The 22,507-nt window shown below is 35.5% G+C and overlaps 2 pseudogenes across 1 annotated transcript; one reads left to right on the top strand and one right to left on the bottom strand.

Annotated features, from left to right (window-relative positions):
- Nucleotides 1-256: 256 nt before the first annotated feature.
- LOC143537065 (cytochrome P450 94A1 pseudogene) lies at nucleotides 257-2,576 on the top strand (annotated as a pseudogene). The gene is made up of 2 exons (XR_013135980.1): nucleotides 257-1,202; nucleotides 1,915-2,576. The product of XR_013135980.1 is annotated as a cytochrome P450 94A1 pseudogene (transcript).
- A 1,320-nt stretch (nucleotides 2,577-3,896) lies between these two features.
- Nucleotides 3,897-7,984, bottom strand: LOC143537064 (cytochrome P450 94C1-like; annotated as a pseudogene).
- Between the last annotated feature and the right edge of the window lie 14,523 nt (nucleotides 7,985-22,507).

Below are 22,507 nucleotides of genomic sequence, written 5' to 3'. Positions count from 1 at the left end.
TATATTGTCTTAACTGGGTACACACTAACTTCAGACTTTGACTTGGAAATTCTCCCGAAAAAAACATACCGCCATCTGCCTATAAACAATTATAGAATTATTACTCTTAATAGGCATAGTATTTAGTTGGAACAATTATATATTACTCTTTTTATAGAACTAGAATTATTTTTGTTTCTCATCAAAAATAGAAAAGTAATTATTTATTAATAAGTAAAAGGAGATGCACCCTTCACCTCCAACTAACTAGACAAAAATGGTGGCTGATATTTTCCATCTCCTTATCCTCTCTCTGTCGGTACTCACTCTATCCACACTCTTCTACCGACTTACCCGCCAACGTCACTGCCCCGTCAAAACATCATGCCCCCAGTCCTACCCACTCATCGGAAACATCATCGGATTCCTACGTAACCGCCACCGCTTCCACGACTGGGTCACCGACATGCTCTCCACCACCCCATCTCTCACCCTCCAAGTCAACGGCTTCCTCGGACTCTCCCACGGCATCTGCACCGCGGACCCCACCAACCTCCAACACATCCTACGTTCCAACTTCCTTAATTACATCAAAGGCAGCTGTTACACCTCTGTCCTACAAGAACTCCTTGGCGGTGGTATATTTAACTCTGATGGTAACCTCTGGTCATCCCAACGTAAGATTGCTAGCCATGAATTCAACACCAAGTCTTTGAGAACGTTTATATCCGAAACTGTTCAGTCACAAATTGTTAGATCGTTAATCCCTTATCTTTTGTCTGCCAAAGATGATACACTTGATTTACAACAAACCCTTAGGAAGTTTAGTTTTGATAATATTTGTAACGTGGCCGTCGGAGTTGACACCTGTTTATTAACTACGGATTCGAAGGGTTCAAGGGATTCGAGTTACTTGCTGTTTGTTCAAGTGTTTGATGTTGCCCTGGAACATGTGTCGAACCGGTTTATGTCGCCTTTGTCGTTGGTGTGGAAGGTAAAGAGGTTTTTGAATGTTGGGAGTGAGAGGAAGTTTAAAGAGGCAATCGAAATTGTGAATCGGTTTGCTATGGATGTGATTAAATTGAAGGAAACACAAGTTGGTTGTAGAGATGACGAAGATTTGCTTTCGATATTCATGGCTTCAAGCCGGGATATGGGATTTGACGATGATGATGAACGGAGGAAGTTCTTGAGAGATATTGTCATCAGCTTCATACTAGCGGGTGTAAACGAGTCAAACTGTTAAGCTCGAATCAAGCTTAAATCAGCGTGACCTTAATATATTTTTTCTAATGCGTCGAGCCTTAGCCCAAGTTTCCAAGCTTCAATTGTCGAGTTTGAGCTTAAGATTGATTGAAGTCTAACAAAACTCTTATTTACATAACTTTATTTCATACAGGATATACCTTTATTTAATATGTTTAGGGAAAAATTACCATTTTTACTATTGAATTTGATAAAATAGCCTTTATCTTTTTATTTACTAAAATATTATTTTATCTTTTTTCTAATTAAGAAAGTGCTTTTGGATTTGTTACTTTAATTAGACATGAATCTCCGTGTCATGTTTAACCTCTAATGCCAGCATAATCCAATATGCGTCAAGCTGCGTATAAACAAGTTAAGCTGCATGTGAGTTACTCAAATTGACGTACAAAAATCTCTAATCAAAATGAACTTAAACAAGCTCAAGCTCAAGCTTGAAATTAGTTTGCTTAATATATGAGCTTGAAATGTTTTCTTAATATCGAGCTTGAAATAAGTTTTCTTAATATACGAGTCTAAGCCGAGCTTTACTTATGGAGCTTAAGCTAGCTAGTGAGCGTATATGATTTTCTATTTAATTTATAACCTCTATTTAATGTAAGAATAATTATGTTTATATATAAAGTTATAACAAAAAGAACTAAATAATATATATTTTTGTCCATATAGGTAAAGATTCAACTTCAACTGCACTCACATGGTTCTTTTGGTTATTAGACGGACACCCGCATTGCAAACACATGATCCACAAAGAATTCTCTAAGCTAATGGCATCGTCCCACCATGTTCATCCACTAAATCTCACATTCGACGATTTGAAGAATCTGAATTACCTGCATGCTGCTCTATCAGAGTCCATGCGACTCTTCCCACCTATTCCCATAAACGCTAGATTGACAGTGGATGACGATATACTACCCGATGGTACTTACGTTGGAAAAGGGTGGTTTGCAGATTACTCAGCCTATGCAATGGGAAGAATGGAGAAAATATGGGGCTCTGATTGTAGAGAATTTAAACCAGAAAGATGGTTGGATGGTGATGGGGTGTACCAGCTGTTGGATCAGTATAAGTATCCGGTTTTTCATGGTGGGTTTAGGATGTGTTTGGGGAAAGAAATGGCCTACTTACAGATGAAGTTGGTGGTTGTGGCTGTCATGCATGAGTTTGAGATTGAGGTGATTGGCGGCGGTGGGACGCCGGAGAAAATGGTGGATCCGCCTTATGGTTTATCTCTTCTTTTAAGTATGAAAGATGGGTTGAATGTACTAGTGAAGAAAAGGCACCAAAGTGAACCGATAGTCCCACAAGAGCAAAGTATAGAGGCTTGATTTGATTTCAGAATTCAAAGTTGTAACTATAATGTATATTAATTATATGTATTTATGTCACAATATTTAATTAACCAATATTAGATACAATATAATTCGACAAAATATAAAATATGCAAAACACTGATTACAATTATCAATATACAAAACATCATTTACACTTTCATTATTACACACTTTGATCAAGGCTTATCTTGGTATCAAAGCCATTGGCTCTTCTTCGGTACAAACAATTGTCACAATCATTCTTGTAATTGAAAACTTGTCACAATCGCTGGTTGGACGTTAGTATGATGTAGGGGCCCCTTCTTCCCTTTCGGGTTGGGTTAACCCGATCAATATCCGAACGAAATGAATTCAAACTTCTCCTAGAATAAATTGATTTGAGTTCTCACATGGAGTTAATTTATGGCGGCAATCACTGAATTTCCTTTATTGTCGCACGATTGTTACTCACTTCGATCACCACCACACCCATCATAGTTGTTCAGTTTCCTAGACGTTACTGATCACATATCTTTCCGGTCACAAGCATTGGCTTGCTGGAGTTCGCATCGGATTTTCAGTTTCAGTCTTTTGCGCCGCCGTTGCTAGTGTTTACAAGACGGCCACTCATGACCTCCAAATATTTGCAATGGTACTCGTTTAATTGTTTAACTATCTTAGTGTACACAGTTTTTAGTACTGGCCGGTACAAGCATCCGATATACAAGTAGTCACATAGTTAGTTAGTAGTTGCAAATTAAAGCACTTGCAACCTTGAATTCACGCAAAGTTAGTATTTGTGTTTGTCTTTCGAGTTCTCACACAGCCTTAAGTATTCACAGCTAACCAACTCGCACATCCTTGAGTATTCGCAATAACTAGTAGTCGAACAATGACAACTATCACTCCCTTTTCACACATCAAACGAGCCTCTCAGAATTCCCAATAAATTTGCCTTTACTTTAACTCTAAAAGGTATCCCTATTTCCTGGGAGTCAAAAATTGACTTGAACTTAATACAAACACAATAACAGACTTAACCAAGTTGGTTTAAAACCAATTAACTGGGTTCGAGCTCAACATTTAACTAGTTTTCAAAATTCTACCCAATTCAAACCGACTCGTTTTGTAAACAAGATGAGTTTGAGTTAACCTTAACTCGTAAACAACCCCAATGCAATTGTGACGAGGTTTATATATGCACGCAATCCATAGACAATTGATACATTATCACATTTTGTTTCGATAGTGCCATCACATTAGGTTTGGTGCTACATAAACTCATCTAGTTCATTTATTTATACAATTACTTATAACTTTGAAGTTAGATCGATACTAATTTTTATTTTGTTTGTGCTTATAGAAGGATAAACCCACCAAAAGCATTCCAAACAAAGTAAGCACCACACCTTTTGCATCCTTACTTTGTGGTCTCATCTTTAGTCGTACATGCAACCCATTTTCCATAGTTAAAAAAACAGACCTACTATATGGTGGATCCACCATTTTATCCGGCGTCCCACCGCCGCCAACCACCTCAATCTCAAACTTGTGCAAAACCGCCACGACCACCGCCATCATCGGTAAGTAAGCCACCTCTTTCCCTAAACACACTCTACTTCCACTACTAAAAACCGGACACTTGGACTGAACAGGTGATGGTGGCTCATCCACTCCATTATCATGTAACCATCTTTCGGGTTTATGTTCTCTACAATCGGGACCCCAAATTTTCTCCATTCGTCCCATCCCGTAAGCTGAGTAATCAACGGACCACCCTTGTCTAATGAACGTACCATCGGGTAGTATATTATCGTTAACAGCCAATCTAGAGTTTATTGGCACGGGTGGAAAGAGTCGCATGGATTCCGATAGAGCAGCACGCAGGTAATGCATTCCTTCTAACTTGCTGGAGGTGAGATTTAGTGCATCAGTGAGCCCGTATGATTTCAGTAATGTGGAGAGTTCTTTGTGGATGATGTGTTTGCAATGCGGGTGTCCGTCTAATAACCAGAAGAACCATGTAAGTGCAGTTGAAGTTGAATCTTTACCTGTAAGTGCAGAAATATCATCATAGTGTCTTTTGGTGCTGCGGATTTCACTCATGAGCAGCATTTTTTGTACTTATTTATTTTTTTGCTAAAGGGGACGGAACTCCAAAAAAACTAAATTAAGGTAAATCCAAACTTCCCTTACCGAGTGATGATTGAGAAAGTTAACAAAATAGTTTTGACTTAATTTTTTTTAAATTACTAATTGACCAAAGTACAATAAGTGTATTTTGGCATGCGGATTTCTTGCTCAGCAAACTGGGTCCTTTGATGAAACATATTTGACATATATATATATTTTTTTCTAGAACGATGACTTTGTTGTATTTAAGTTATCGCAATCTTTAAATTTAAAAAACATGATTCACAGATTAAATATATTAAACAAATTAGGGAAATCATGCAAATTCCAATTTTTATTGAGAAAATGTTTTTAAAAACTGTTTTGACTGTTTTAAAATTACTAATAATCAACCATAACCATAGTGCAATATTTGTATTTTGACGTAGAGATTCTATCAATTTGACGCATCAATCCATGAATGGCCCACTTAAAAATGAACTTTTACCCTTTTAATTGAAAACGTGTCGCATGAGACTCAAAAGTTAACCCATCATGAGACTGTGACATGTCTCCTTTAGTTATTGGTGGAATTATTGGAAATTAAAAATAGGCAAAATTCCCATAATAAGTATTTATGAAAATAAATTTTTAGTTTTAGGTATCATTTGAGAAAAATTACAGAAATATGGATTATAAACTAGTCGTGACGAGTAGTTTTTAGAAACAATTGAAACTTGTTGCGTGTCCTTAAACTAACCGTAACGAGTACGTTCACTAATCATTTACTCGTCACGATTAAGTAAGTTTCATGCCTCGTAATCAACGTCCACGAGTAATTCATAAGTTCTTTAGTCGCGACGACTAGTTTACCCTGTTTACATTCCCTACACGAGTAGTTTATCAGTAGTTAACTCGTCGCGATTAGTTTAACCTCATAATCTACTCATCGCGACTAAACGACTTATAAATTACTCGGTGGCGTTAATTGCGAGGTATGAAACTTATTTAGTCGTGACGAGTAAATGAATGGTGAACTTGCTTGTAACAGTTAGTTTTAGGACAAGTGGTAAGTTCTAATTGGTTTCTACAAACTAATTGTCACGACTAGTTTATAATACCTATTTTTGGAATTGTTTACAAATGGTACCTAAAACTAGAAATTTGTTTTCATAAATGCCTATTTTGAGAATTTTCCCTTCAAAATAAAAAAGTTAAGTGCAAAATTAAAATACAAAATATAACAAAAATAAGAAGTGTGAGAAGAAATCTAATTCATTGATTTTAGATTTGGATTATAGAGATTAATTTAGAATAAAAATTGATGAGAATGCAATTAAGGTAATAATCCACTTATGATCGATGACTTTCTCTCTCCAAATCCAAGCCACATCTTACTTCCACTTTCATTGTAAAACGTCCGAAATTTTTTCTTACGACATTTTTTTAAAAGAAAATTTTCACCATAATAACAAACGTTTTTTTTATCTTTAATGTTGTTATATAAAAATAAAAAAAATAATGGGTTTTTTTCTATATTGTGTTATTTGGTTGTAAATTGTGTTTTTTAACTGAGTTTTTCTATGCATTGTGTTATATATTTTGATTATTGTGTTTTTTAATTGTTACTCATATTATAAATAAAAATTAAAACAAAAATTAAGTTATTGTGCCTTTTTATTCGTTATTGTGCATTTGTGTTCAACATTTGTCTTTCTACTTGTCATTGTGTTGTAGTCGTTATGAAGTACATTCATGGTCTTTTGTTCGGGATTGACATGTGCCATTCACTTAATTTGAGTATGACGTTCATTGTGTATTATGTTCAAGTCATTGTGTAATATGTAGTTTCCATTATGTTTTACGTTTTTGATCATTGTATTATATGTATTCACCATTGTGTCTTACGTTTCAGGTCATTGTGTTATATGTATTCACCATGTGTTTTTACGTTTTAGGTTATTGTGTAATTGTGTTTTAGGTATTAGATAATTTGTTGTTATTTTATCATTATATTTAAATATTATTATTATATAACAGTGTTATTAGTATTTAAAAAAACACAATGATGAGTTGAAAGACACAATGACAAGGAAAAGGCAATGACAAACAGAATGAAAGACAATGATGAAAAAAAAACACAATTATAAGCAAAAAGACACAATAATATAATTTTTGTTTTAATTTTTATATAAAAAATTATACTAATATTGAAGATAAAAAAGTGCTTGCTATTATGGTGAATTTTTTTAAAAAAATTATCATATGAAAATGTTATAGACGTTTTAAAATAATGGAGGAATTAACATGTAACTTTCATGTGGAGAGAGAAAATGTGTATTATTACTTTTATATCTTTTTTCCTTTACATATTAATTAATTATGATTTCTCATACTTTTTATTTTTGTTAGTCTTTGTAAAATAACTCAACCCAAATGTGAAATGGATATTTTTGGAACTAAAAAAAATCAAGTTTACTTTGTTAATCCTTGCATTAAAGTGTAATATACCTAAAAGGCTCGTTTAGTTTCGCAAGCAATTGTAATAAAACACATAAACCCCATATCTCTCATGAACGCCCTCCTTCCTTCATCGTCAAACCCCATATCCGAACTCATAACCATCAATTCCGACAGTAAATCCCACCATCTTTGTACCTATCTTTTGTTTCTTTCCATTTAATAACATCCATAACAAACTCATTCACAATTTCCATTGATTCTTTGTATCTCCTCTCACTCCCAACATTAAAAAACCTCTTAACTTTCGGCGACATCAACCTGTGGGATGCATGCTCCATGGCATCATAAAACGCTTTAACAAACAACACGTATCTTGTCTCCCTTAAATCTGACGTCAGCAAGTTATCTCCAAACACCACTTTACATAAGTTATCAAAGCAGAATCTCCTAAGGACTTGCTGCAAATCGACGGTATCATGATTAATATTATCTGCTGATGTTGAAAGACTGGGGATTAAGGAGCGAGCGAGTTGTTGTCGGACGGTGTTTGAGGCGAAGGATATTAGGGCTCTGGAGACTAATAGTTGACCCGTGATCCTCTGTTGGGAGTACCATAACGTGCCACCGGAGTTTAAGATGCCATGACCGAGGACTTCTTGCATGGCGGAGGTGTAATGGGTGGGCTTGATGTAATTATGGAAGTTGGAGCGTAGGATGTGTGAGAGGTTGGTGGGATCGGCCGTGACTATGTGGTGGGGGCGGCCAAGGAAGCCGTGGACTTTGAGAGCGAGAGATGGGGTGGTGGAGAGTGTGTCGGTGAGCCAGTCGTGGAAGCGATGGCGGTTGCGAAGGAATGCGATGAATGGGTAGGATAGGGTGGTAGAGGATGGCGGATAGGGTGAGTGTTGATATGGAGAGGATGAGGAGAAGGAGAAGGAGAGAGTGATAGTTTATACCATACTTCATTTTTATCTCCAGTTGGAGGATAAGTGATGGTGATGATTATTAATATGGAAGAAAAGTTGTAACATATTCTCCTTTTATATATGTGACACTGTACTAATCAGCCCCGTTATTGATGTAACGTGACTTAATGGAGTTGTTTAGTATGATTTGCTACCATACGAGTGTATATGACAGCAAATGTGATGGTATACACTATACACCCTAACACCCATATAATGGAGCAAATTTGATGTTATAAACAGGCTTTTTGGTAGCCTCTCAATGGTTATTAAGAAGAGACTAACCATTCAGACTTAAGATTACATTTTAACCATTAGAAGACTATGAACCATTAAGAGGCAATCTCTTAAATATGCCATTAAGAGGCTACCATACAGTGTATATAAAAGTATCATTGTATACATACATATGCCATGCGTCCGCATAACATACATTTGATGGATTGACGTGATTCCTAGAATGTGCATTCTCCTCGATCAGAAGGGTGCTCCTTTAAGACAAAGTTTCATGTGGAAATTTTATAAAAAAACACACTCGTGTCGTACTTGCTTGTTTGGGGTTTGTCTCTCTTACAACTATAATTTAGGAAACATGTATTATATCTGACATTTACATGTTGTATTAAAATATTTTAAGTTTTAAAACATATCATTCAAACGTAAAAATCTATAGTTATTTGTTACATTACATACATCAAATTCACCGGCTATATACTTTTAGACATCACTCGAAACTCATCATGTGCTTCTTTCCGTTAACCTCGATTATGAACACATGTGCACCCATAATATTGTGTAAAACCTATTTTAATTACATTAAAGGCGAAGAACTTTAAAGTCAAATGAAATTCACTACACACATATATTAATAGTGCACTCCACATGACATCCTTTGAAGGAGTATGGGACCTTTTGTTAGTACGTAGAGGTAAACAACTTGATAAAGCTCGAATTGAGTAAGGTTTAGACTACCTTGAGTTTAAACTTTAATTTAAAAATAAGCATGTTTAATAAATTAGCATCAGCTTAAGATTCACTATTCGAGTTCGAGCAAACTTACGGGTGTATATAAATGAGTCTGTTCTTTATATAACCTTTATATTTAAAAAAACATAATAAATACATTTATATAATAAATATCATAAAGAAATTATGATAAACATATTAAATAATATATATTATTTTTAAAATGAATAATAATAATAATAAACTAGACTTAGTTGAGTCGGACCCGACTCATTTACACCCTAAGCCATTAAAACATCTAATTCTGATATTTAGATGACTTTTATAAGTTAATAGAAGAAAAGTGTAAGACGAAAACACAAAAGCTTTGGTCGTAGACTCGATATACATCGACATTGAAAAGACATTATGCCCAATTTACCTTGGCAAGTTAAAAATCATATCAACCTATTTGGCAAGAAAAGTGATATTGTTGAGGGTGGTGTGTTAAAATCGGTCTTGATCTTGTATCCTAACCAACTGCAACCGAACCCAACTGAGACCAAAACCCAAATTGTGCACAAGGTCCGGACCCATTTAGCTATGATACGTGATCACACTTCACAACCAAATAGTCCAGGAATGCCAGTTTGTCACCGAAGAAGGGGTATATATGTTTGGGGTTTTTTAATTTTTTTTATAGGTAAAATGCAAAAATAATGTAAAAAGGTAACTGTTTTAATTTCCAACTGTTTAAACTATTGTTTCCCAAATTGAGTAAAGTATGCAAAAGATAAATGATGAATTTAACGTAATACAATAACAACTTCTGAAAGATCGGCAACTCAAATCCATAACTAGCTAGCACACTTAAACAAAATATAAAGCATGCGGACTGTCCATTAGCATAGTTTTAAACTAAAGTGGTACTCATCTCACTAGCGATTTGCTGTAATCTCGTGATCACACGTGTTGCAGCTAAATTTCTTGCTTCAAGAATACTTGGTTGAATGCCACTCACACCCGAGCATTCAAAATTAGTTCCTTTCACGGTCACATTAGCCACAACGCCACCTACACAGTAGACACAAGTGATGGGTTTAGAATGTGTATGCGTATAATAATTAGCATAAAACATATTACAAAATTACACTAAACAAAGCTAAAAGAATTACAACTATACACAGAAGTACTAGAGTTGATCATATGATCTCAAACACAGTAAATTTACATGTAAACCTATGAACAAAAAAGATATTTGGAATAGCATAGTGCAAGAAAAGATGCTTATATGATATCTTACCTTCTGAAAGTGACGTATGATATGTCGGCAACATCCAATTGTTCGATAGGCAAATATCATCCAAATCCTAGACAGAAAACTTTTTTACGATGTTTGATCGAACGTAATATAGTATGCATTAAATAACGCAACGGGTTTACGATAAATTCTTCACAAGTGACATATATAACAAACTCTTTTGAGACCCGTCTATTATACGGGTATTTCTTGAAAATACAATATTTAATAAATAATCGATATACAAGAAACAATAAACCTAATAAACACTATTAATACACAGTTATCATACAATAGTCTTTAAAACAACTTTAAAGTAAAAGATTATTATAAATATCACATATTTGAAAAAAATAGGAAGTAAATATTAAATTAATAGATTTTGAAGCATAAGTTTTAAGAATGGTAAATATCATTTTACTATTATAAATTAATGAAAAATGGTGAGGTTTAATGTGAGAGTGACAAGTGACAAAACTTGTATCATTTTATTAGAGAGTATAGATATAGATACATGTCACTTAGGTTTGTCTTTAGAAGTGGGTATGACAACTTTTAACTAATTTATTGCAAATGGGTTGATTTTGATTATGCTTTTATCTTTTGTGAGTTAATATCCGGTCAAATAAAAAAATTAGCTTAAAAAGATTTAAATCAAACGGATCTAAAGTTGCCCATGGTGTAGTTTTAATGCATAAAAGTTCCAAAATAATTTGTTAACAATACAGATTATTATTTAACTAGTAAAACTTTTGTAATCATGGCAAATCCGGAAAAACACTTAAGCCAATGAAATTTTGTTGAATTCGCGTATCTTAAAGAAAAACTCAAATGTCTTTAAAAATATGACCTTTTGCATGATTAAACTTATTAAAACTTAGCAAATAAGTCCTTAATTTGCATGATTAACTCCCTAAATGTTCTATAAAGGACCTCTTTGTTGAGCTTTTATAAGTTTAGCAGCTCAATCATGCAAGAGTTAAGTGCGACTTACGTGCTAATTCAACGAAAGTTAGACTTTAAGACATATTCCCCACTAAATTTTCTGAAAAAATTAATAAATATGAAAGAAAATTGTTCTAGGTCGACCCAGCCCATTTGGTTCTCATTTCAACCCGTACCAAATTAAAGTTACCCATTTTGACCCATTACTCAACCTGCCCATTCTAGAAGAATAAAAAATCTAAGAGATTCATGACAGACATGAAAGAATATACATGTAAAACACTTGCCTTACATGCTTGTCCCATGGTGAGTTGGGCCTCAGAAGAACTGCTCTTTCCTGACAATAAAACATGCGGGTTTGTATGTTCTTGAAGTTGCGTGTCACCTTGCATACACATCTCATTGCAGCAATCAATAACCGCTTCTAGCATTAGGCCCAAACAATCTCCAATACCTTTTACATATACATATTTAAACAAAAAGTCACATAAAGTCAACTCGCCTTCTATAGCTTCACAAAATAACATAAGAACTAACCAAAAAGGCGTACATACCACCATGTTTGATAGCCTGAATCTTTTTGTCACATAAAGTCAACTCGCCTTCTATAATGTTTAGTTGAGTGTTCTGCAAAGATATAAACTGCATCAATATTTGGCAAAAGGCTATTTAACATGATACATACTATGTCAAGAAATAATATTAAATAGCATTGAATTTCCCTCTTATTATTGAAGTAAGACCATGCAAAGTTTCAGCTAACTTAACTTCAAGATTCTACAAATTTAAGTTCAATAGCATACCTCCTAAATTATTTTATTCAAAAAGTTAAATGGATTAATAAAAGGAAATTACAGTTTTCATTATTTATTTATAGGGTGCAGATTGTGTCTTTTAACTTCAACAAGTACAATAAACGCTGAAGTTCATATGTTGCACATTTTTCGTCCTTTTGACTAACACTAACTTTTCTATTAAATCTAGTAGTATTTTGGTCAGTGAACCTAATAATATCAAAGAAGCCAACTTTTTAGTATAAAAGCATATACCAGTTTCTGTTTCTTATTTAAAAGAGCCCGTAGGGCAGCCTGTGATAACTCAGACATCTTTGCATCTGATGTGGAACAGAAGTCTTCGAGAGCATGATTCACTGTTTGTGTTCTATCCTCATTAGGTGGCACTGGACTTTGACTAACGGTTGACTTTTTCTTCAACTCCTTCAGATTTTCCTGTAGTAGCAAAATTCTTTGTGTTACATAAGTAAATATTATAAAACTGCTACTAGTTCTATTGTTAAGCGATATCAAAAGGTCAAACTAAAAACATTACTAAGTCAACTCACCTTGCTGCTGATAGAATAAGTTGTGGCTGACTTTTTTTCATTGAGTGCTGTATCAATGCTCTTATTATTTGCTCCACTTGATGAATTGTTTGATTCAAGTTTGCAACATATATTCATACCCCCTTTTGCATTATTGCTAGAAGCATCCATAATATTGTTGTCAGTAGACTTTTTGGTTTCTTTGACTTTTTGGTCAAAGGGTCTTCCGATCAGCCGGAGGAGCTATTGGATTTAAGCATCTTTTTGGTAAATTTTCTGTCTCGAGGTTCGTCTTTACTTGAATTACTAGCATGTACACTTTCCGAGTTCAATTTTGATTTAATTTTCAAGTCAACAGATACTTTCTTGTTTTCACTACTTGCTTTCTCACAAAATTTTTGTGAACCTTGAAAGATATTAGCATCTGGTAAGCTATTTGATACTCTGCAAGCATTCATATTCCCAAAAATCATAAGTTGCTTTAATATTGGTATACATAGACTCTTATTACTTGCGCCACTAAACTTAAAACTTTGTTGATGTGCACAAAGAAAACAAAGCAACTGTTGGAGCTAGTTTCCAATATTAGATTTTTATCATAATCTTGTTTTCTAGATAATTATTAGAGTAAATTACAATTCGTCCATGAGGTTTGGTCAAAATCTCAGTTTCAATCCAAAATCTTCATTTTCATGGGCTCAGTTGTTAAGAAAATAGAATTCATATGTATCTGATCAAGTTTGAAATCATTACCTTGAGAACAACTTTGATATAATCTCAGCATATGGAAGCAGGTAATAATATTCAACAACAGGAGTAACTACCCAACTGCCTAAACTCTTCTTTACCACAGGTCCATGTAAGCTACAGAATCAATAATAAAACCACAGTAATATTATGTTACAAAATGCATATATCTTCAGAGATTATTGAACCAAATAATATATATGCATTAACCTGCAAATAGCATCTTGAATAGGAACCAAGTGATCTTGACCGATTGGTTGGGCGCTTTGCACTATGAAAAAGAGAGTAGCAGTAGTGGTTTGACTCAAAGTATAAACTATATGGCTTTCCAAAACCTTAAGCTCACAATTTGCATTTCCTGTTTCAGTGTAAATTTATATTCGGTTATCTATAAAAATAAGTTAAATTGTGAAAAAGAACATAAATTTATAGTGGTTTAGTAACAATATTTAAATTCAAATAACTAAAATTAGAATGGAAGTTAAAGTAGGTTGCCAATCTAGAGGTGGCAATGTTGGCCCGTTCACTTGTGAATGGATCGATTCTGGTTATGCTTTTATCCTTAATTAACGAGTCAAATGGAAAAATTATAAAAAGTATAGCTTAAAAGACACTGGTCAAATGAGTAAAACCAGGAAAAGGCGGCTTGAAAGTTGCCTGGTGTGCGTGTTAATGCATAAAAGTTATAAAACATTCTTCACTATTTCATTTAAAAGATTGCATCATTATTAAAAAGTTACTAACTATAAATATACATGTGCGTGCACGCATGTGTGTATTAAACGGCTTGGTGGGTCAAACCCAAACATGACACATGTATACTCAGGTTATGAACACAACCCGTTTAACTTGAAAATATGTATTTTATCCAAAATTGCATACTATTTTTATTTATTTTGAAGCAATTATGTTTAAACTATGGCATATTAATAAAGAATTTTATAACTTTGCATAAAAAACCCCAATAGTTTAAGTTATTATATAAAACACAATTTAAAAAACTAGATAAATAAATAAACCGGTTAAACAAGTCAACCCACAAACCTGTCGGGTTGACACAAACACGGCCCGTTTAACTAAACATGCTTGCAGGCTCGACCCAAAATTGACCTGACCCATTTAAACTCAATCAAAAGTCCCAAACCCACGAATTTCATGTTAGGTTTGTGTCGTGTCATTAATTCACACCCCTAATGTGTGAATTTTCAGACCAATGTTTCTGGTCAACCCATTTTGACCCGTACCAAATAATACTAGAATAATTGTACCTGTTACTTCTTGTACAGCCGAAAATGCAAGCTTCCGAAACCCTTCTTCACCATGATTTATCATTGTCCTCTTATTATTTTCACTTTCAGTATAAATATCCTTTTCAATAACTGACCATATCCCATTATTAAACTCTAGGAAACATTTTTCTTTCTTTGAGTCTATTAACAAAACTGCCACTTTGGTTATTGACCATTCTTTCATAATATTTGAGATATCACCCGAAACGTTTAGCAGAGTCTCGGACATGTTGCATGCATCCATAATTGCTCTTTCTGTTATTGAAAGCTGATTTTCCGGGTCATCTAAAACGGGTCGATCCGACTGACACATGTATTTCATATAATGTAATATGCTAGGTTTGAACATTATAGCCAGGTTACAAAAGTAGTCAAACTTTAAGAATTGACTTTTTCTGTGGTGATTCAGGTGAAAATAGTTGTAAAGTACTGCAGCAGCATGAACCTGAAATCCAATCATTTTATTTTAAATAAATACAACCTTAAATATGATGCATTACTGTAATAACGATCTAAACAGTTAATGAAGTGATGTAGGATGTTATAAGTATTTGAGTAAATTACACGTTTAATCGTTTAGGCATCTAGCCACTTGCTTGTTGTGTCCTTAAACTAAGACAGTTACAAATCAAATCCTTTGTTTGAAAAGTTGTAACACGTACGTCATTTTAACTAACACACGTTAACTTTCTATGTTAAATCCAGTCATCCGCAATGCGCATGAGGGTATTTTGGTCATTTTACCCCTTCTAAAGAAGATTTAAAAAAAAGTTAAAAATGAAACTTCATACTAAAAAAGTAAACCTCCCTCTTTAATAAGATGTTTTTTTTATAAACAAATGAAAAAAAAAAGACCAAAATATCATGTGCATGGCATACGACTATATTTAAACAGAGAAAGCTAACGGGTGTTAATTAAAAGGATGTAATGTGATACGACTTTTCAAATGAAGGATGTGTTTTGTAGCGACCTTAGTTTAAGGACACAGCCTGCAAGTGAGTTTATACCTAAAGGACGAAACGCCAAACGTGTAATCAACTCTTAAGTAAAATAAATACACTTTGGGATACTTTCGACCCGAGCAACCCATTTAACCCGTTTCTTTAGCTAATTTCTTTGATTAATTGATATGATCTATTTAATATACAATATAACCCAAATTGATCCGTTTAAGATACAAACAAACTTCATAGAATATTTATCGATTCATTAATAGACACATTAATAGGTACATTGAACATGCATAATATATCCGACTTCAATAATGATGCATGACAAATTATAATATAAATAAATGTATAATCTCCTAAAGGAGGAAGATGATACTTGTTTGGCAACAGATTCTTGTTGAGCTTCAGATGGTGATTCACTTGCAATTTCATAATGCTTCAAAGGTAGCAATGGACTGACCAAATATTCTATTAATGCTTCAACAGTCTCCTCAGTTGGACCAACCTCTGTTTGAAAATCTAAGCAATAAATAAATTATATAAAAAGAAACAAATAAGATGTGTTAAAAGCGTCATGTAATAATTAATATGCATTATTTGATCAAATTGTATTATCACAAAATCATTAGAATAAGTTTCCACCAATGTTTCTTGAAATAAAAATTAAACAATAAGAACACAAGCTAGCATACACTACAAGTTTCGAACATACTTTCGCAGTTCATTTTTTCGATTAACAAGCGCCTCGAACAAATCAATTTCAGTCTCCTATTTAGAAGCAGGAAGATGTCTTCTCCAATTCCACGGGACTTCACACTTCATAATCAACTAAGGTTTTTTCTGTTACATTTTCAAACAATATATTGTACTAAGACACAAATAAAAGACCACCTATCAAAATAAAAAATAAAAAAAAATTAGAAGAAAACATGGACTGTGCTTTTGAAAGCAACATTTGCATGCCAAACTTAGTTTAAAGGCAGGTTTCCGTATCTTAATTGCTGTACAAACTGTAAAAAGCAATAAGGTACAACACGCTATATATATTGCAAGGATACAAACCACATGATCTTATTGATATCACGATTCTAGGATACGTTTATACATAATATGCTATATGTTACGCTGGGTCGGTAAGAAAATAATAATAAATTTTAAGGTTTTCTTAAATTTCAAAACAATAAAATTAACTTTTAGATCTCCGAAATGTTTGTTTTTGTGATTTCCCCCATAAGTAACACATGTATCGTCAATGCTAAAGCAAGAAAAATATGACTAAGTGAACAAGTGTTTGAATATGAAATTTGTAACAACTCTAGATTTGTAAAACTTCTAAAAAAAACATTCCTATTATATATTACATTAAAAATAAATCTATGCTTAAGGCTTTGTTAAATTCATTAAAAGTTCAGAACTATACAAGAAGTTGTAAACCTTCTTTTCGATCAATATAATCAATTGATATCTTTAATTGTCAAATTTGTCAAATTCTGCTTACTATCATGAAATTCATGTTTAACAGGTAGTAAGTTGATTAATATAACCCGCTTGTAAAATGGGTTAATACGAACATGACGTATTTAACAAAGAACTTAACCGAGCACCACGTGTTTAATAAACTCAGATAAAGTTTTTCTTTTAAGCTCATACTAATCTATAGAAGGCATTACTTAAAGTTCATATCATTTCCATCAAGCTTTTATTCATTACTCACTCCCATTTTTCATTCCCTAATTATTTCCAACTGGTTTCTCTAATAAAGATAAAAAAGATAAAAGTTAAAGAGACCAATTACAAAAACAAAATGATTCATGTAACTTAAAAATAACTAATTATTTAAATTGCGGTCACTAGCTATTATTCATATTATAGCAAATAAACCTTAAATAGACTAATTATTTAAATTGCGGTCGCTAGCTATTACTCATATTATAACAAATAAACATTAAATAGGTTGCGATTTTAAGTGCCTGGTGACGTCTTTGACACAAATAAATATATGACTTGCGTTTGACACGAACACAACAAAGGTCGACTGATAGAACCCCAAAATTAGATTGATTAAAATAAACAAGAACAAGGATAGTTGACCCGATTCGAGATGGGCTAGTCTCTGGGTAGCCGATCCGAGATGGCAATTCTCCAAATACAAGGTTAACAAACCCTAATATTTTTATATTTTTAAAACATGGATGATACATAAACTAATACATGAACATATAAATAGGCCAAGCTGCATTAATAATGTTGCGGTTACTTAGACCTTTAGCATCCCGCCCATTTATCTCCTTTGAACTCTTCAACTTCCTTGAATCTGGCCCTAATGCGTACCCGTAGAGAATACAGGTTCGTATCAATACTTCCCTCGCGGAGAAACAACTTGTCCTCAAGTCGAGATAAAGTGCTTCGAGTAAAACCTTGCTGGCCGGTATCAACAACCCAACATTGTGCCATCAGCGACTGATGTGTCGGGTGACGATTACAACCTACTGTAACTGTTACAACCCAGCATGGAGGCGGTAGGTCAGCATGGTTCTTAATTTCTTATGGGTCCACAAAATCAGTTATCAGAAAATGGTCACCATTTACCGGCCATTTTAAGTTTCCTACAGCCTTCCGTGACTCTATAACTTCTACAATCGATGAATCTGTTCGTTGTAGAAGCAGAGCGTTGATTGGGTTGAAGTTTGATAGTGCAAGCCAAAGGAGGCATGAAGTGGTCAACTAACATATCCAGTTTTGGTGTTATTGTTGGTGTAGGTGTAGATGGTGACGAAGGTGGGGCTTGGTTGATGGCTGGTTTTAGAAGAGCACGTGAACAAGAAGTGGTTTTTTCAACCGTCTCACTGGCATATGAAAGAGGCTCGATACCAGAGGTTCCCTTTGAGCCCCTTCCTGAACTGAATTCCATGTGATTGTTACACCGGAGGGGTGTTCCAAACATCACAGATTTGATTTCTGCAACATCACCTTTCAGTTGTGAGACTATGTCATCGAGCTTAGTGGCGATGGCTGCCAATTGAGCGGCGATTTGATCAGATGTTATACTACTACCATAGCTATCTTTCTTCTGGTTATTCCGGGTCTGCACCATCGTGTTTCCCGGCAATGAACCAAATGATAGAAACCCAAAATTAGATTGATTAAAATAAACAAGAACAAGGATAGTTGACCCGATTCGAGATGGGCTAGTCTCCGGTTAGCCGATCCGAGATGGCAATTCTCCAAATACAAGGTTAACAAACCCTAATATTTTTATATTTTTAAAACATGGATGATACATAAACTAATACATGAACATTATAAATAGGCCAAGCTGCATTAATAATGTTGCGGTTACTTAGACCTTTAGCATCCCGCCCATTTATCTCCTTTGAACTCTTTAGCTTCCTTGAATTTGGCCCTAATGCGTACCCGTAGAGAATACGGGTTCGTATCAATACTTCCCTCGCGGAGAAACGACTTGTCCTCAAGTCGAGAAAAAGCGCTTCGAGTAAAACCTTGCTGACCGATGTCAAAACCCCAACATTGTGCCATCAGCGACTGATGTGTTGGGTGATGGTTACGACCTACTGTAACTGTTACTACCCAGCATGGAGGCGGTAGGTCAGCATGGTTCTTAATTTCTTGCGGGTCAACAAAATCAGTTATCTGAAGATGGCCACCATTTACTGGCCATTTTAAGTTTCCTACAGCCTTCTGTGACTCTATAACTTTTACAATCGATGAATCTGTTGGCGTAGTAGAAGCAGAGCCCTGATTGGGTTGAAGTTTGCTAGTGCATGCCAAAGAAGGCATGAAATGGTCTGTTGGGTTTCGTAGGCCTTTTGGTGTAGGCCCGATTTATTATTGAAGTCCAAAGGGCAGACGGGTGTAGGGTGGCCAGATCGAAGCCTAGCCCGGTTTAGATTTCTTGTTCAATAATTTACAAACCTTAGTTCAGTCTCTATTTAAACAACAATATGTACTTGTAATCCGTGTCACTCAATAAAGAAATACCTAGTTGCCACCCGTGGACATAGGTCAGTTTAGACCGAACCACGTTAAATCCTCGTGTAAGTTTATTGATTTCGCATGTGTATCAGAACTTAGGTTCGGATCACACGAGAACACGTTGAACCAGTTCTTCTCATCGCGGCAGCACCAGAAGTCGGATCTAGAGTTCCGTCAGTTTCTGTTCGTCGCCGTCGCAGTCGGTTAGGTATTTTTTCCCAGCCACCAACGTTCATTTTTAGGAGGTTATGTTTTGAAAGCCGAAGAAGCCGGCAGTCTCCGCCGCCGCTGTGTAGGGTTCCGCCGTGCCGGAATCCTGTTAATACCAATCGTGTGCCACTGCTTAGCCGTAAGGGTGCAAAGTCAAAGGTCGTGCGAGTTCCTTTTTAGGATCGTCGGATTGTCGAAGAACAACAGAAAGTTTTGCGTTGCTTCTTTTTTTAGCTGATTGAGTCGCCAATCAGAAAGCAATCCTCGTTTTGATTTACTTGGACTGTGCCGCCAAGGAAGGAACAAAAAGTGGAGTTGATTATTTTTTGGTGGGCCTTGAAATTGGTAGATCATTTTTTCTCCTTTGGGCTTTAAACAAGGTTAAGTAGCCCATATTAAGTCTAAATCAAATTATATTTTTTGTGGGCTGTTTCTTTTGGGCCGAATTACAAAGAGCAGTAGGCTCAGTTTGTTAATTTTGTGGGCCAAAAATCTTGTGGGCTTTAACCAGTTTCGGTTTGGCGAGAACGAGTCAAGAACGTGTCAATCAAGACCCTATTTTTTTGTTGAAGAACAGTCGTCCATCAGAAGAAATTGTTTAACGAAACGGAGAACCAGTGCCAACTGCGTTTGTCAGGTTTTATCGTTCCAGTTTAAAGTTTCAGTTTCTGATTATCAGTTCGTTATTCCGCTGCGTTTAAATAGGTTGATTATTTGACAGAGTTCAGTAGAACAGTCGTTAAGTTTAGGCATGTGTCATTGCTGTGTCTGTCTCTGTTTTTATCCAGGTTTTCGTTTTAGTCATTGTCATGGCAGAAGACGGAAAGGTTTCGATACAGAAGTTTGACAGACAGAAGTTTGGTTGGTGGAAGATGCAGATTGAAGCGTTACTTTGTCAAAAAGACTTAGATGTAGTGCTTGAGGATGAAAAACCAGAAAAGATGTCAGAAGCAGATTGGAAGAAATTTGACAAGAAAGCTAGGCTTGTATCACATTGTCGTTGTCGGAAGATGTGGCGTTTAACATCATGAAAGAAACCACAGCGCGTGGTATGATGGAGGCACTATCCAACATGTATGAGAAGCCTTCGGCAGCAAATAAGGTTTATCTTATCCGAGAGCTAGTGACAACAAAAATGAAAGAGGGTGGTTCAGTTACAACGCATATCAATAATCTTAATTCGATCCTATCCCGCTTAGTGTCAGTCGACATTAAGTTTGATGACGAAGTTCAAGGCCTATTGTTATTATCCTCTTTACCCGACAGTTGGTCACAAACAGTGACTGCGGTTTGTAGTTTGTCTACAAAAATTACTTTTGATGGGATTCGGGTCCTGATTCTGGGAGAAGATTCAAGACGCAGAAGTTCAGGTGAATCATCAGGCAATATGTTAGTCACAGAAGGTAGAGGTAGGGGAAAACAGCAAGGCAGTGGGAGCAGGAAGAGGAGTCAGTCTAAGACTCGTAAAGATATTGAATGCTGGAGTTGTAAAGAGAATGAACACTTCAGGAATCAGTGTCCGAATGGTAAGAAAGAGGTGAACGTTACAGAATACGACACAGATGACGGGGTCGGTAGTGATGAGGCTTTGATTTGTAGTGTTGAGAGTAACGTTGATGCTTGGGTGATGGATTCTGGTGCTTCGTTTCATGCCACTCACTGTAGTGAAACGATGAAGAATCTAAAGTTGGGGATTTTGGAAAGGTTCGATTAGCTAACGATGATATTCTAGAGGTTACGGGTATGGGAGATGTTGATTTGATAACTTCAGCAGGTACTTCTTGGACTTTGAAAGACGTGAGGGTTATTCCAAGTTTGAAGAAACGTTTGATTTCAGTTGGGCAGTTGGATGACTAGGGGCACGATGTTAAGTTTGGGAATGGGCAGTGGAAAGTAGTCAAAGGGAATCTCGTGGTTGCTCGTGGCAAGAAAATGGGTTCGTTGTATATGGTCAATATGTCATCGAAAGGAGTGGATCCAGTTTTGGTGAAAGACAAAATCCGATTCACAGAATCTCGTGGGCAGAAGAAGGTTCGTTTTGCAAGTAACAAACCCAGAGCCAAAGTGAAGATTCAGGATGAACGAGCTAGAAAGGTTAAATTAGTCGGGGGACATCGTGACAGTGGGAGCACATGTCATGTTTCAGTTACAGTTCCAGGTCGACAGTGGATTAAGAAAACCAGTATTCCAGCTGTAAAAGTCTCTCCAGTGAATTATTTGCTGAATATGGAGAGTGTTTGTTCTCAGGTTATCTCAGGATCCGGTAGTTCGTTACAGTGGGAGCCGGTAGGGACAGAGAATGGGTCAGGGGTAGTTTTAGCCATGACTGACATGTTGGAGCTCCGGGGAGCTTCAACGGGCCTTCAGGTTCATTGATGAGAAGGCGATGGCAACTAGAAGAAGTTTAATGTTTAGATTACAGAAGTATGATCAGGAGTGCAGACGAGAGTACTCAAGGCCTCCGAGTGGGAGATTGTTGAGTTTCGTAGGCCTTTTGGTGTAGGCCCGATTTATTATTGAAGTCCAAAGGGCAGACGGGTGTAGGGTGGCCAGACCGAAGCCCAGCCCGGTTTAGATTTCTTGTTCAATAATTTACAAACCCTAGTTCAGTCTCTATTTAAACAACGATATGTACTTGTAATCCGTGTCACTCAATAAAGAAATACCTAGTTGCCACCCGTGGACGTAGGTCAGTTTAGACCGAA

Source organism: Bidens hawaiensis, unplaced genomic scaffold, assembly GCF_021521415.1.
Source record: "Bidens hawaiensis isolate Kalapana, Puna unplaced genomic scaffold, B.hawaiensis_p1.1 tig00011078_1, whole genome shotgun sequence".
Taxonomy (NCBI): domain Eukaryota; kingdom Viridiplantae; phylum Streptophyta; class Magnoliopsida; order Asterales; family Asteraceae; genus Bidens; species Bidens hawaiensis.
This window is presented reverse-complemented; position numbering and strand designations above follow the sequence as displayed.